Consider the following 17,101-nt stretch of genomic DNA (forward strand, 5'->3'; position numbering starts at 1 on the left):
TGACATTCTCCCACACACTGTGTCCCAGGCTAGGTGCTTAACATAAGCTGTCCGCATGTAGCCCTAGGAGGGTGCGGTTTCTCTTCCTGGGAAGAGGCAGAAAGCTTAGAGAAATTAATACATGTTTGCTCAACCTCTATGCAGCAAATAGTGTTATGTACCCTGTCTATGCCATGTGCTGACCCAGGATGTGGAAGCACAGCAGTGAATTAGAGATAATTCTCTAATTCTCTGTTCCCGGAGAGCTTCCCTTCCAACTGGAGGAACTGTTAGTCACTCAGTTGTGTCCAGCCCTTTGCGGCCCCATGGGCTATAGCCTGCCAGGCTCCTCTGTCCATGGGATTCTCCAGGCATGAATACTGGAGTGGGTAGCCATTTCCTTCTCCAGGGAGTCTTCCCAACCCAGGGATTGAAGCTGGGTCTCCCACACTACAGGCAGATTCTTTACCATCTGAGCCACCAGGGAAGCAGGTACTGACAGGAGAAGACAGACAATAAGCTACATCAGATGGCACAGGCACGATGAGCAGAGGCTTGAAGAACTGTCTTGAAAAAATGAGATTCTACGGGGAAGAGCTCTCAGGTCCTGGGAAAGCACGTGAAAGAGCCCTGTGACCCGAAAGTCACACAGGACAGGGGGCCAAGCCAAGATTCGATCCAGCTCTTTCTGACTCCCAAAAGAGCTCTTCCTGGGGTCCTGTGGCCACATCCTGCTGGCTCACCAGTGGACCAGTTTTGTTGCTAAGTGACATGGAACAACTAATTTATCTTTTTCTCCTCATCTGAAAAAAAAAAATGGAGTTTAGCAAAAATGGGAAAAGTCTCTTATATAGCAAACAGGGATTTTTATGCACACAGGATGGTTTATTCCTGCAATACTGTGAGCTGGGCATTGCAATCATCCCCATTTTGCCAATGAGAAAACTGAGGCACGATGAAAAGAACTGACTCTCCTAATGTGACCTAGCTGCTATGAGGCAGGGGCAGGATTTGAATCCAGAGCCACCTCTAACACAATAATTTATTCCCACTGGAACATTCTCTGCTCCTGTCATTTAAGGCCCACATTTGGTGGAGTCCAGGGAGAAAGCTCTGGGTATCATGGGCTGTGAGCTGCACCTCGGTGACTGAGTTGGGATTAAATACAATACGAGGTCCCAACCCTTGTGAAGTGAGAAATTGGTAGAATTTACCTCCTAATGTTGACTTTCAAAGGAAAAAAGAAACAGAGGTTCTCACTGAGGTGTAAGACAGCTGACACATTAGAACATCACTGCTCCAAATTGCAGACTTATTAAAGTCATTAGGATAATTATAATTGAGAATTTACTTAAAAGCTGATAATGACTTTTTAGACAGCCCTTGGCTTGAGCACCTTCTCCCATCTCTGTCATCCTCCTTCCTCCTCCCTCCTTCTCCCCACAGACAAGATCCTTGGAGACTCCAGTGGGAGATTTTGTTTACTCTGCATCAGCATCTGTAGAGCCCTAGTCTGATAAGCATCATGGAAAATTCATGCAGAAGTAAAGAAACAGGACTCTCCAGGCTGCTTGTCTTGCTTTTTTATCCTGCATTTTCTTAGCTTGTTTGGAGAGGGGAAGCCTGAGCTAAAAACCCTGTTCATCTGGTGAACTACTCCCGATCTTGCATGACCCAAAGGCAATGCCCCACCTAAGAAGACCCTTCTCTGGGCAAGCAAACATTTCCCCCTCTAGGCCCTTACAGCTTCTATGAATCACTAGAGTTGTTTCATATCAGTTTAATTTCTGTTTGTACAGTCTTCCTTGAGAGGCCATGTCTTACTCCAAGTTTAATTCTCCGTATGTTTAATGTTTATCTTTATGAGGCCTATTCACACAACTCAGTGTGAAAAATGAAAGTGTCTTCTGTCCATTGAATTCTCCATGCAAGAATACTAGAGTGGGTAGCCATTCCCTTTTCCAGGGGATCTTCCCGACTCCAGGTGTCCTGCATTGCAGACAGATTCTTTACTGTCTGAGCAACCAGGAAAACCCAAAAAGAAGCCCCTCTCCTTTGAGCCAGAATCAAACCAGCAACCGCAGGATGGCCAAGGACCTTCACCTACAGCCCTTCACTCTAACAAGTAAGCTATTGAATGTAAGTGCTTCCCTGGTGGCTCAGATGGTGAAGAGACTGCCTACAACGCGAGAGACCCAGGTTCAATCCCTGAGTCGGTAAGATCCCCTGGAGGAGGAAATGGCAACCCCGTCTAGTATTCTGTCTGCAAAATTCCATGGACGGAGGAGCCTGGTGGGCTACAGTCCACGCAGTCGCAAAGAATTGGACATAAGTGAGCATCTAACACACACGTGCTTGATGCAGAACCTGACACATAGATGAAGCTTAAAAAATAATAGGTGGCTAAATGAAAGAATGAATGAATTTACCCTTGTGTATATTGCTACCAATGACCCTTTTTAGAGATGAGAATAAACATACTATAATATGGTCTTCCCAGATGGCACTAGTGGTAAAGAACACCTGCCAAAGCAAGAGATGTAAGAGATGTGGGGTAGATCCCTGGATCAGGAAGATGCCCTGGAGGTGGGCATGGCAACCCACTCCACTATTCTTGTCTGGAAAATCCCACAGAGAGAGGAGCCTGGAGGGTTACAGTCCATAGGGTCGCAAAGAGTCGGACATGACTGAAGCGATCTAGCACACATAGCACACATGCTTTTGTATCTCAACAGGAAATGCAGATGCATCAGGTAGATCAGAGATAAATCAGAGATTTTAGGTGAAGTCTAAAAAAATTATCTAAATGAACTTATTTGTAATACAGGTTTCAGTTCAGTTCAGTCACTCAGTCGTGTCCAACTCTTTGCGACCCCATGAACTGCAGCACACCAGGCCTCCCTATCCATCATCAACTCCTGGAGTTTACCCAAACTCATGTCCACTGAGTCGGTGATGCCATCTAACCATCTCATCCTCTGTCGTCCCCTTCTCCTCCTGCCTTTAATCTTTCCCAACATCAGGGTCTTTTAAAATGAGTCAACTCTTCCCATCAGGTGGCCAAAATATTGGAGTTTCGGCTACAGGTTTGAGAACAAATCTATGGTTCTCAAAGGAGAAATGTGATGGGCATTCAAGCTGGAGAAGTGAAGCTCTGGTACCTTCAGCTCAAGGATAAGCCTGCCTTTCAAATCCCTCTATGAGTAAATTAAGAAAAATAAATGTTACCCCCCTTTCTTTACATTGTTTGCATGTGTGCTTTCTCCTAAGATTATGTAGGCAAAAACAAGCACCAGCTTCCTGAAAGGGAATACCTCTTTAACTTGTGGTTGTTTAAAAAGGGCCTAAGTGTTTGGTCTATTGTAAGCCTTCATTTAATGAAACTTCTACCTTTGGAACGTCTTGTTCTCAAATACAAAACAGTGTCTTGTTCTCAAACACAAGGTGTCAGGTAGGTCAGCTCGGGGAGTTACTCATGAAACCCACACATACAGAAGCCTGGGGAAGAGACTTCCACAAGCCACATGGCCCTGAGAAGATGATTACAAATCCTGTGTTTTGGAAAATAGTGCCCTATTTTCAAAGCACTTAGGGTTCTTGACTTTTCATAAGAGTCCAGAATGGCTATGTCCTTCTCCTTGGCACCATACGTGGCACATAGTAAGCACTGAAATAATGACAGGGACTGTTCTCTCCCATCTTCTGTGGAGTGAAAGATCCTTTCAAAAGATGAACAACTGAATTGTGCTATAAATTTGGGGCTTTATATAAAAGTGAACCTCAACTGAAGGAAGGACGTCAATCATTCACTCATTCAAGAAATCTGCTATGTATCTGTGAAAAGCTTTAATGGTAAGATGTGGATTCTGTGAATAAATACGTGTGCATAGATTTCAGGAGAACAATGATGAGAACTATAGGATTCAAATCATGATAGTTTTATTTTTTATTTTTTTGCTGGAACTTGACAAGCTGGTCACAAAATGTAAATGAAAAAGCAAAGAAACAGAAATAGCCAAGACTTTCCAAAAGATGAATTGGTGACATAACTTACCAGATATCTAGACTTGATCTCAAGCTCTAGGAATGAAGATAGCCGGGTGTGGATACAGGGATGGACACTAGGGCTAAAGGGAGAGTTTAGGGAGGGCACTGCCATCTATGAAAACCTGACAACTCCTCAGCAGGGAAAAGGTAGATAGATGTTCAGTGAGTGATATAAGATCATGGCCATTCATATAGAAAAATACTTTAACTAGCACCCCTTTGTCACCTTATACACAAAAATTAAAGCCAGAAGACCTAGAGACTTCAGGGTTAAAGATAAAACTATAGAGGTTGGGTGACTTTTTGTATGTTGATAGCTCATTCACTTTTCCTCTTCTATTGAATGGGATCTGCTTTGCCCATTATTCTACTGAGTTGTTGGTTCTGACCAACAACTAACCTTAAACTTAGAAATATAAAGGTTAAAGGTAAAACTACAGCAATTTTAGAAGATGACATAGAAGAATGGTTTTATGGACTCAAGCTAGAAAACAATTTATTAAACAAGGCACAACAACCACATACAATAAAGGGGAAAAAAACAACAAAATTGTCTACATTAAATTTAAGAGCTTCAATTTATCAAGAGAGACCATAAAGAGTACGAAGATAAGCCAGAATTAGGAAGACATATTTGCACATAGAAAATTGACAACGAATTACTTTTCAGAATGTGCAATAAACTACAAATCAATAAGAACCAACAACTCAGTAGAATAATGGGCAAAACAGATTCTATTCAATAGAAGAGGGAAAATGAATGAGCCATCAACATACAAAAAGACACCCAACCTCTCTAGTCATCAGGGAAACATAAAATAAAACCACAATGAGATGTCATTTCACATCTGCCAAATTAGCAAAAATTAAAGTCTGACAATCAAATGATGCCAGGAAGTGGGCCAATCAGCCCCCGCCCCCAACCAATGCTGGATGGGAGTGTCATTTGATAAAATCACTGTAGATGGCAATTTGGCATCATGGAAAAGCATTGAGGAATTGCATGAGTCTGCCCCAGCAATTCCTCTCTGGGTAGATACTCTGTGGGGTCTTGCAATTGCTCCGAGAAACCTGTACAGAGTTGGCCACATCAACACAATTTCTTTATTTTTTTTTTTTAGGTCAACAAAGTAATGATCATTGAGCTTAATAGAGTGATAAATCCAGTTGGTGGTCACTTTATTGTGTCCAAGTTCAGTTCTTTTACTTCTTTTTAAAAAAAATTATTCTGTATTGAGGTGTAGCCTATTAATGTTGTGATCATTTCAGATGGAAAGCAAAGACACTTAGCCATATACATATGTGTATTCACTCTCACCCAAACTCTCCTCCCATCCCAACTGCCACTTAACACTGAGCAGAGTTCCCTGTACTATTCAGCAGGTCCTTGTTGGTTACCCATTTTAAATACAGCAGTGTGCACTCACAATTTCTAATAGCAAAAACTGGAAATAACTGAAATGTCCATCCCTAGCAGTAATGGATTTTTTTTTTTAAATGTGCTCTTTTCAGCCAAGGGAAAAGTATATAGCAGTGAAAATGAACAGATCACAGAAAAGGGCAAAAGAGTGGATTCATCTCTCAACTGTAATTTTGAGGGGAAAAAGGCAGCTCACAGAGAATAGGCAGTATGATTCTGTCTATATAAAGTTCAAAATCAGCTGTGACTAGATATTACATCATTCAAGGAAATAAATGAGCATGATGAAACTACAAAGAAAGGAAATGGAATGACAAATACAGAATGCCTGGTAGGAGTCATTTCTGAAAGTGGAGGAACCTGCAGAAGATTGCAAAGGTGATGGTAAAACTGACAAGATTGAACTGTGTGCACACAGGTGTTTAGTTTACTATGGTTCTTTCTACCCGACACTTGGCTTATGGGTAGTATATACTTGATATTATCATTAAACAACGAACCATTTAGTTCTACCTGCATGAAAGGAATAAAGTCAATGGGAAAGACTGATGAAACAGATGATTCTGTTCCCTATTGACTTAGATCTTAAAGATTGAGTTTGCTCAGGAAGAAGGAAGAAATAAAATATGCTTCAGGCAGATGAAACAGAGACAAAAAGATGCCTGTGGGGATGGTAAGTTGGTGCAGGTTAAGATCAGTGGGTAGAGAATGAAACTTGCATGGTAGGGATCATGAGGTTCTCTGAGATTCCTGCAAATCTGAGCAGGGTACTCTGAGATTCATGGGGATTCGTGAAAGAATTCTGTGTTACAGCAACAGAGACATAATCTAAAATTTACTGTTTTAACCATTTTTAAGCATCTATTTTGGTGACACTAAACATGTTCATATTGTTGGGTGATCATCACTGTTACGTCCAGAACTTTTTCATCATCCTATGCCATTAAAATTTTTTTGTCAAGGTGAATGGATAAAGAAGATGTGGTACATATACACAGTGGAGTATTACTTAGCCATAAAAGGGAATGAAACTGGGTCATTTATATTGATGAGAATGAATCTAGAGTCTGTCACATAGAGTGAAGTAAGTCAGAAAAAAGAAAGAAACATTGTACATTAAGGCATATATATGGAATCTAGAAAATGGTACAGATGAACCTATTTGAAGGCAGGCACAGAGCTGCAGACAGAGAACAGACTTGTGGACAGGGGTTGGGAAGGATAGGGTGGGGATAACTGGGAGAGGAGCGCTGACATATGTACACTGTGTGCCTCTGTGACTTGACTGTGCTCAGTCTAACTCTGCGAGGCCTCATGGCCTGGAGCCCACCAGGCTCCTCTGTCCACGGGATTCTCCAGGTAAGAACACGGAGTGGGTTGGCATTTCCTCCTGCAGGGGATTCTCCTGACCCAGGGATCGAGCCCTGCATTGAATCCTGTGTTTCCTGCGTTGCAGATTCCTTACCACTGAGCCACCTGGAGAATCCTCATAAATACATTACCATGCTTCTCAGGTGGTGCTGCTGGTAAAGAACCCGCCTGACAACGCAGGAGACATTGATCCCTGGGTCGGAAAATCCCCCAGAGAAGGGCTTGGCAACCCACTCCAGTATTCTTGCCTGCAAAATTCCATGGACAGAAAAGCCTGGCAGGCTACAGCCCATAAGGTCGCAAAAAGTCAGACACAACTGAAGCGACTTAGAACAGACAATGTGTAAAAGAGATAGCTAGTGGGAAGCTGCTCTATAACTCAGGGAGTTCAACCCAGTGTTCTGTGATGGCCCAGAGGGGTGGGATGGGGCTGGTGGGACGTAGACTCAAGAGGGAGGGCACGTATGTATGCATAAAGCTGACTCACTTTGTTTTACAGCAGAAACTAACTCAACCTTGGAAAGGAATTATATTCCAATAATAAGATTTTTTAAAAGTGAGCAAAACATTCTGTCAGGTAAGTGATATGATTGAATTTGTCTTTTATGGAAAAAAAAAAAAAAAGAAACCAGGGAATATCTAAAGGCAGGGAGATTATTCTAAAAGGTCAAATTGCAGTCTGGGTGAAGGAGAGTTGGAGGAATGGAGGAAGTAGGGGAGGAAGTACAAGAGAGATCACAGATAGCCAGGGTATTTGGTCCTGGGAAAAGTGCACAGACATCCATGATTAATTTTACGGGAGGGAGGATGGACTCCAAGGTCACACAGGTTTCTGAGTTGAATACATTCCAGGCTCATTTATGAGAACAGGTTATAAGAGAAAAGAACAGGTTGGTTAGGTTTTTTTTTTTTTTTTTTTTTTTCTGCTTTTTTAAATTAGCTGTGATCTGTGATGCTTATCCCCACACCACATGAGGCAACTGTACCCCTTATCTTGTCCAGAGTTTTATCTCCAAAGCCTTGAGGGCTGTCAAAGCCTATTTTGTGATAATCAAGTGTGTGAAGGAAAGAATGGATCCCCCGTGATCTTGCTTAGTTTTTACACAAGGGAAAAATGAATGAGTGTGTGCTTCAGACTTAATTGTAATCATGACTATGAGGCTCTCCGGATGAACGAGAGGACAGCCAGACTCCAGGTGGTACCCAGAGCCCCGGGAGTTAGTATCTGCTTCCACAGCATTGATGGCTCCCTATGCCTCTGGTTCTACTCTGACCCTCAGTTCAGTTCAGTCCCTCAGTTGTGTCCGACTCTTTGAGACCCCATGGACTGCAGCACGCCAAGCCTCCCTGTCCATCACCAACTCCTGGAGTTTACTCAAATTCATATTCATTGAGTCGGTGATGCCATCTAACCATCTCATCCTCTGTTGTCCCCTTCTCTTCTTGACCTCAATCTTTCCCAGCATCAAGGTCTTTTCAAATGAGTCAGCTCTTCTCATCAGGTGGCCAAAGTATTGGAGTTTCAGCTTCAACATCAGTCCTTCCAATGAATATTCAGGACTGATCTCCTTTAGGATGGACTGGTTGGATCTCCTTTAGGATGGACTGGTTGGATCTCCTTGCAGTCCAAGGGACTCTCAAGAGTCTTCTCCAACACCACAGTTCAGAAGCATCAATACTTTGGTGCTCAGCTTTCTTTATAGTACAACTCTCACATCCATACATGACTACTGAAAAAACCATAGCCCTAACTAGACAGACCTTTGTTGGCAAAGTAATGTCTCTGCTTTTTAATATGCTATCTAGATTGGTCATAACTTTCCTTCCAAGGAGTAAGCATCTTTTAATTTCAAGGCTGCAGTCACCATCTGCAGTGATTTTAGAGCCCCCCAAAATAAAATCTCTCACTGTTTCCCATCTATTTACCATGAAGTGATGGGACCAGATGCCATGATCTTAGTTTTCTGAAAGTTGAGCTTTAAGCCAACTTTTTCACTTTCCTCTTCACTTTCATCAAGAGGCTCTTTAGTTCTTTGCTTTCTGCCATAAGGGTGGTGTCATCTGCATATCTGAGGTTGTTGATATTTCTCCTGGCAATCTTGATTCCAGCTTGTGCTTCATCCAGCCAGCATTTCTCATGATGTACTCTGCATATAATGATGTACTCTGACCCTCAGAGTCTTCTTCAAACCCAAATGAAGCTTCCTGGGCAGCCCCTACTGCCTGCAGGGCCATGGGCAGTGACCCCCTAGCTTTAACTTTGCCCAACCAGTGAGGAGTCTGGACCCCAAGAGATGAGTGACACCCTGTATGCCACATAAGGTATAAAGGACAGAGTGGAGACTTGAGCCCAGCCAGCAGGAAACACCTTCTAGGAAAGCAGCAGAGAAAACACCATGGGATCTGAAACAAGAGTATAGCCTAGGGGTTGGCAAACCACAGCCCAGGAATCAAATCCAACTGGCAGCCTGTTTTTGCACAGCCTATGAATGGTTTTTACTTTCTTTAATGGCCGGAGAAAATAAAAAAAATCAAAAGAAGGAAAGTAGGTGTGACACATGAAAGGGTGTGAAATTCCCTTTTCAGTGATCCTAAGTAAAATGTTGTCAGAAAATGTCACACCTGTTCATTCCTGCGATGTTTGCGGTGGTTTCCGTGAGATGATGGCCAAGATGAGCAGCTGCAGCAGAGACCCTGAGGCCCACAAAGGTAATGGCATTTACGGAGGATGTTTGCCGGTCCCTAGTACAGACCTGGAGGGCTCTGTGATTCTGCCTCAGGTAGGAGAGAACCTGGGGTGAGTGGGGGAGTGCCTGCTGGCGGGGGAAGCCTGACACCCCACATTCTGGAAGCTTCTCTTCCCTTCCAGATCACCGCACTCTAGCCCGCATCCTAAGTAAGATGTAGGGTCCAACTCAGAATGAAGTTACCACCCACATCCTCGGAGCTGAACACGCATCCACCTACGATCTGAACGAAACACCCTGTCTATTCATTCCTGGTTTTGAACAAGCCTTTGTCGAATCCATACTGTGTTAGGTGGGAAGGATGTCCTAATGAACAATGAAAAAGACAGGAGTGGTCTCTGTCCTAATGGTGTGAAGAGTCGAATGCATCCGCCTGCCTGCATGCTCAGTCGCTTCAGTCGTGTCTGACTCTCTGTGACCCTACGGACTGTTGCCTGCCAGCCTCCTCTGTCCATGGGATTTCCCAGGACGAATACTGGAGTGGGTTGCCATGCCCTCCTCCAGGGATCGAACCTGAGTCTCTTATGTCTCCTGCAGTGGCAAGCAGGTTCTTTACCACTAGAGACACCTGGGAAGGCCCTAATGCATGAGAAGCATCACCAGATAAGACCCCAAGTACATGTCCATCTGTAGCTTCAGCAAGGATGCCGAAGGAAAACTGCATAGAGGAGCGAGGACCCCGGGTGCATGAGAGGCAAGCTGAGGGTCTGAAGGATGAGTGGGTGTTGCCTCCACAAGGGTACTAGAACAGGACTTCCCTGGTGGTCAAATGGTTAAGAATCCACCTGCCAATGCAGGGGGCATGGATCTGATCCCTGGTCCAGGAGCATCCCACATGCCACGGGGCAACTAAACCCAAGCACCTCAATAAGCTCGAGGTCCCTCCATCCCATGCTCTGCAGCAAGAGAAGTCACTGCAAGTCAGAAAAATGAGAAATCACAACTGGAGAGTAGCCCCTGCTCACTGAAATGAGACAATAGTGAGCTTTCTATTTCTGCTATAAATAGAGAAAGCCTCCTGCAACAACCAAGACCCAGTGCAATAAAAACTAAATGCATTTTAAAAATTAAATACAGAAAAAGGGAAGAGAACAGTATTTGGCAAAGGAAACAGCATTTGCAAGACCCTGAAGAGCCCAGGGACTTTAAGGAGCCAAGAGGGACAAAAGAGGACAGTGTGGATGGAGCAGGGTGGACGGATGGTCCTATTAGTTGGTCAACATCCCGGCCATGCCCCCTCTTCCTCCTTCCCTTCCACATCCTCGCACACATTCCCCTTAGAACAGACAAGCTCCAACTTGAGCAGAGGAACTGGATGAATTACTCCTCATCTACGCCATGGTTATATTATCCAACCATAAAGGTTCAATTAAGGAGATTAATTGCATGTAAATTTCCTAAGCTATAATTTACTGTGACTGGAAAAAAAGATCATAAGCGGTTTGGACAGCAGAATCACACCTTTGTCAAGTAGGTATGTGTGGGTGAGATAATTCGAATAAAGCATTTAGCACAGTGCCTGGGACATTTTAAAGGCTCAATATATGTCAGTTATTGGCTTCCTTGGTGGCTCAGTAGTAAAGAATCCATCTGCCAATGCAGGAGACATAGGTTCGATCTCTGGGTTGGGTAGATCCCCTGGAAAAGAAAACGGCAACCCAACTCGAGTATTCCTGCCTGGGAAATCCCATGGACAGAGGATCCTGGCTGGCTACAGTCCACAGGGTCGCAAAGAGTCGGACAAAACCTAACGACTAAACAGCAATAACAACAATATGTTAGTTATTACTATTATTGTCATCATTTTTATTTCACGGACCAAAAATGAAACCACGACTCTGGGAGAATCGTTCACAGTGGGACTTACCTTTGCTCCATTTTTCTCGTTTTCACAAATGTTACTGACATGTCATCCTTTGTCTTACAGCGTAAAATCCTGAATTCTTGAGATGACTTGGACAAGCGGGACCACTCAGGCACTGCCCCCTGGCAGGAGGAGAAGCCAGAGAAAAGCACCATCGTGACTCAGAGGCAGACCGGAGAATCTGCTGCAGCCTCAAGTCACCTGAGCTGCCCCAGCCCCATTCCCCGGAAACTCTAAGTGGCATTGGATGGGGAGGATCTGTTTTCAGGGTGGGTTCAGAAAGTGCTGAGTCGGCCCACAGCTGTAATGTGAGTAATGACCCTGAGGCTGATCAGCCCTGTGAGCCACAGTTTGGATCAAAGAATAAAGCCCAGTGCTCTCAGTCCTGCGGAGGCCTCGGCTCTGAGTGTCCTCATGTGAACTCCCATCCCTTCCCCTCTGGGTCCCAGGCCTCTCAGCATAGCATGGTGCTGGCAGTGTGTCTGGGAGGACCTGTCCTGCCACCTCTGTCCAGCTGTGGGAGAAGATTCTGGTCCTGGCCTCTGTGCATGGACCTGGGGAGTTCTGTATACCCCATCCCGGTTGGACAGAGCTCCCAGTTCAAGTCCAGAAGAAGGAGGATGAAAATAAGATGGTTTCAGGACCAGACAGCCAACTCCAGCTCTGCCTCTCTCCAGGTCAGTATATGAACAACACATATTGTGAACAAGTGGCTTAGCCCCTCTGTGCCTCATTTTCTTTACCTGTTAAATGGGAACGTAGCTAATCCACTTTGAGGATTCCATATAAACATGGCAAGCACTTAGAATGGTACCCAGTATCCAGTACTTTCTCAACAAGTGTTAGGTCTAATGACGGCATGGGTCTAGGAGCTGTATGGCCTCGTAGGGCTGAGCACTTAGCAGAGCCCTGGCTTGATTTCATATCCTTGCTGTTTTTTATTCACTAGGTCGAGTCCAGCTCTTTGCAACCCTGTGGAATGTAACCCAACAGGCTCCTCTGTGCGTGGGATTTTCCAGGCAAGAACACTGGAACGGGTTGCCATTTCTTCTCTAGTGGACCTCCCTGACCCAGGGATCAAACCTGTTTCTCCTGTGTCTTCTGCATTGGCAGGTGGGTTCTTTCCCACTGAGCCACCAAGGAAGCCCTTCCTATTCTATTGTCACTATATTGAAACTCTGAATAACTTTTTCGAAATCTGATCTCACATCTTTATTTTGCACAGGGTCCCACAAACTATGCTGGTCCTGTGACTACCATCAATCAAGTACCCTCTATCTCTTGAGCCACCTAGGGACTTCACAAACACCAACCCAGCAGAGGATGTCTCTTTGGTCTCCCAAGTCTGGGGCTCTCCAGGTTACGGAGGAGGAAACTGAGCTTCTAACTCGCTCCATCTATGAGCTCAGTCTGCACAGATGAGGTGCGGCCGATGAAGTGTCCCCCAGACCCCAGTTCCTTACCCCGATCTTTCTCAATAATAACCCAGGAGGCTTTGGCCTCGGTACACCTGACTGGAAGCTTGAGGCTGATCAGAAGAGGTCTGCAGAAGCTGGAATAGGTTTGTTAGAGTCATCTGCATGAGAAAAAAACTTAAACAAAATGCCTTCATTAAATTGTAAAATGATTGATAGCATAGGCGAAGGGGTAGCTTGCCGGCAAGGTTCTGTTAACATATATGCTATTTTGAGCCACTTATGTGAATTAGCTGCTGACCCTTGGGAGATTTTCCTAAAATCCCCTATATTTAAAGGCTTCAGCAGATCTGGCAACTCTGGGACTTCTTTCTAGCGGATCCATGGGCCGGGGGTTGAGGGGAAGCTCTCCCTTTAGGTGGGGTGTGTGTCTGCAGCCGGCCAGGCTCCGTCCACTCCCCGGAGCTGGTCTCAGCGCCTGTTCCTCACTTGTGGTCTCTTGGGCCCCAGATGCCATCGGCTTCCTGGGCCCCGCAGGCTTTGCACTTCTGATCTCTGGTTTCAACTCTGAATCGCAGAGACCACTGGGCCTGGAGCCACAGGAATCGGTGAGTCCCCGGCCCTGCCCCTGTGCTGTGGGGCCAAGCCGAGGAGACCACAGGCCTCCGAGGCAGGCTTGCACCTGGATGCTCCGGGTCCCACTCCCTCAGCAGGGTGACGTGTGACACATCACTCCCGATGATTCCCCACCACCAGTAGCTCCCTCGGGACAGGACCATCCCCACTTTATGTGCTGCACCCTCTGCCTGGCCCCTGCATCCTTGGTTTCCACCCCCCCTGTATCTCTGCCAGGTACCACATCCCTGTACTATGGACATGGAGGCCAAGAGAACGCCCAGGAAAAGAACCAACAACAGATGGTAAGTCGGGATCCAGACACCTCCAGGCCTGTGTGGACCTGTGATGCTGCTTGTTTGGGGGACAGGGGAGAGGATGCAGCAGGAAGCCAAGGTGCCCTGCGGTGAGGGTTTCAGAAGGGCCTGGCGGGGACAGAGGCGCACATCAGCTCACATTGCCTGCCCCTGACAGGCTGGGAGAAAAGCTAGAGTCTCCTGGAGCCCAGGCAGCTCTGCTGTGAGGTCTCACCAAGGTCAGGAGCAACTGAGACGGGGCCGTGCTTGTCTCCCTCCAAGCCCTGTGGGCCTGAGGGGAGCAGCTGCAGGTGAGGCGGAGGGACTAGGGGGCCGGGGAGAAGCCAGGAGGCCAGGGGGGACAGGGACACCTCAGAGGTTCACTAGGTGATGGCCTAGAATTCAGAGAGCCCGGGAGCCCTGCTGACCCCTCTAGACACCTGAGGAACAGCTGGACTCCCCATCACATACCAATTATATGTGTAGATATGTGTGTGCACGTGTATGTGTGTGTGTGCATATGTGTACACGTAGGGGGTGAATGTTATATGCGTGTCTATGAGTATGTGTATATAGGTATAAGTGCCTGTGTGTATATGTATATATGTATATAAAATATATATCCATGTGTTTATATCTGTTTATTAGAATATGCACATAAGTATGTATGTATGGGCTTACACATGTATATACATGTATACATGTACATGTGTATATTTACATTGAGCCTTAGGATCAAGGGAGCTTCCCTGATGGCTCAGACCATAAAGAATCTGCCTGTAATGCAGGAGACCTGGGTTCAACCCCTAGGTTGTGAAGTTCCCCTGGAGAAAGGGAATGCCTACCCACTCCAGTGTTCTTGCTTGGAGAATTCCATGGACAGAGGAGCCTAGTGGGCTACAGTCCATGGGATCTCAAAGAGTCAGACACGACTGAGTGACTAACACTTAAGATAAAATTATATAATAAATGAAACTAAAAAGCATTTATAATGAATGGGTGAAAGTAATCAAAAGACATAGACTTCCTGTCACACAATAAACAAGTCCTGGGGACATAATGTACAGCAGGGTAACTATAGCTGACGACACAGTATTGCATATTTAAAAGTTGCCAAGAGAGTAGATCTTAAAAGTTCTCCTTATGAGGAAAAAAATTTGTAATCATGCATGAGAGATAATAACTAGACTGGTCATGGTATTCATGTCGTAATATATACATATAACAAAGCATTATATTGTACACCTAAAACTAATACCAACTTATATGTCAGTTATATCTTAATTTTAAAAATAAATGACAAAATAAATGATTTTTTAAAAAGCCTTTGTGAGTCTTACTACTTAGGGAGGTGTTCAAGGTAGAGTTAGAAATCTTGAAAGTAGGCCTCCCATCCTGCTATTCAGGTGTGGGACCATTCAGGAGATGGAATCACAAATGTACACAAGACCTCTCTACACAGCAACTGAGGCCTAGATGGAAAAGAATCAGACATGCATATTCTTCTGCTTTATTTTATGTTTCTCAGTGATCACTTGTTATGGCTGGACTTGTTCTGCTGGAAGAGAGGAAGGATGGTTCATTTCTACCCAAACTCCAGGAGAGGGTAGTGCCGTGTTACAGGCGGGGATAGTCTGAACGAAGGGGTGGTGGCCATGGACCGCGCCTACAGCAGCCTAGGAAAGGCGTGTGCAGCCTTGGGCCACAAGCCCAGCTCTCCCACTCCCAAACCTATCTTTCTTCAAAGCCTGGCACCTTGTACGTTACATTTATTTTCTCAAAAACATGCTGATTACAAAAACGTGATAGCAATGAGAAAATTTTAAAAGTACTCTAAACCAACCTCTTGGCTCATTTCTTTAACAGGTCCAACATACAATAACATAAATGACAAATGTTTAGCCAGTGCATGTACTGCAATCCATTTTATTTCCACAGATGGGATGTTTTGAGGGATTAGATAGTCAAACGCCTCCGTTTTACTCTCTGGCCACACATCCAGAGAATGTGGCCATTCTGGCCATTGAGAAATAGAATGTCCATTTGCTCTTTAACTGAGGAGTCAGAACTCTTCTGATGTGTACAAAACAACTGGTATTTTAATTAGATTGTTTTCATCAAAGTTAAGTTCTCAGATTAGCTTTTATATTCCACTGCAATCTAGCTCAGGAGAAGTGGCTTATTCCCTTCTTGAATATTCCCTAAACCTCATTTTTCCTTTTGCCTTTGAATTGAATTGTTGCAAATTACACATGGACTCAAGAAAACCATTTCTTCTACAGGTAAATATATTTCTCTGCATATGTATATATTTTACTAGATTGTTTTTTCTGAGGTTTCAATGAGGCTGGCTTAGTTTCTCATTTTAAAACTTTACCCTCTCTGGAAGCCTTCTGTGAAATGACTTTGAAACAGGCAGCCAATGAAATCGCTTGTCGGACTTTGCGGTCACTTTCATCAGGCTCATGAAAGAACAAAATTGCTAAAACAAGGGCAGAAACCAAACTGAACCCTGGGCTTGGGAACTGGTGTTCGCAGCCCTCGTCTCTGATTCACCCCCCCGGACCACTTTATTCCCCTCCTGGAAACTGTCTTCAGGTGAAAACAGGAGATAGGATGAGAAATGGGGGTGATTTATTCTCTCGGCATCACAAGTCCTTGAAGGCCAGGTGGATCTTGATGCTGAGAAACCCTTGGTCTCCCCCACTACGGTTCTTTGATGCTCATCAGGAGGTGCAAAGAATCTTCCAGAACCAAGTTCCCCAGGAACCCCAGGGAGCCATCCTCCCAGAGATGCAGCTACCACCTGCTGGCATTTGGGCGGCTGCCCCAGAGGAGTTTTCTGATGCCAAGAAGGCCTTCCCGCCGGCAGCCTTTAATTAAGTTCTGTGATTACAGTCACTTGGAGCCAAGGTGGCATTCCTCTTTTGCTAAACATCGCCAATTTAAGCACAATAGCTGTTTTATGGGCAACAAGAGACAGAGCTTTGTAAACCTTCCCCATCTAGAGAAAGATGGCTGTGAAGGGTCCCTCCCTCTCTGTCCTCCTCAATCTTTGAAAATTCCCCCTTTTTTTTTGGCTTAAAGCAACAGAAATGCATTCTCTCTTTTTAAAATTTAGTTGTTTTTAATTGGAGGACAATTGCTTTACAGTACTGTGTTGGCTTCTGTCACACCTCAGCATGAATGAGCCGTAGGTAAACACATGTCCTCTTGACCTTCCCTCCCACCCCATCACACCTCCTAGGTTGTCACAGAGCACCAGCTTTGAGTTCCCTGCGTCATACAGCTAATTTCCACTGAGAATCCATTTTTACATATGGTAATGTGTACGTTTCAGCATTTCT

Source organism: Dama dama, chromosome 21 (genome assembly GCF_033118175.1).
Source record: "Dama dama isolate Ldn47 chromosome 21, ASM3311817v1, whole genome shotgun sequence".
NCBI classification, from domain to species: domain Eukaryota; kingdom Metazoa; phylum Chordata; class Mammalia; order Artiodactyla; family Cervidae; genus Dama; species Dama dama.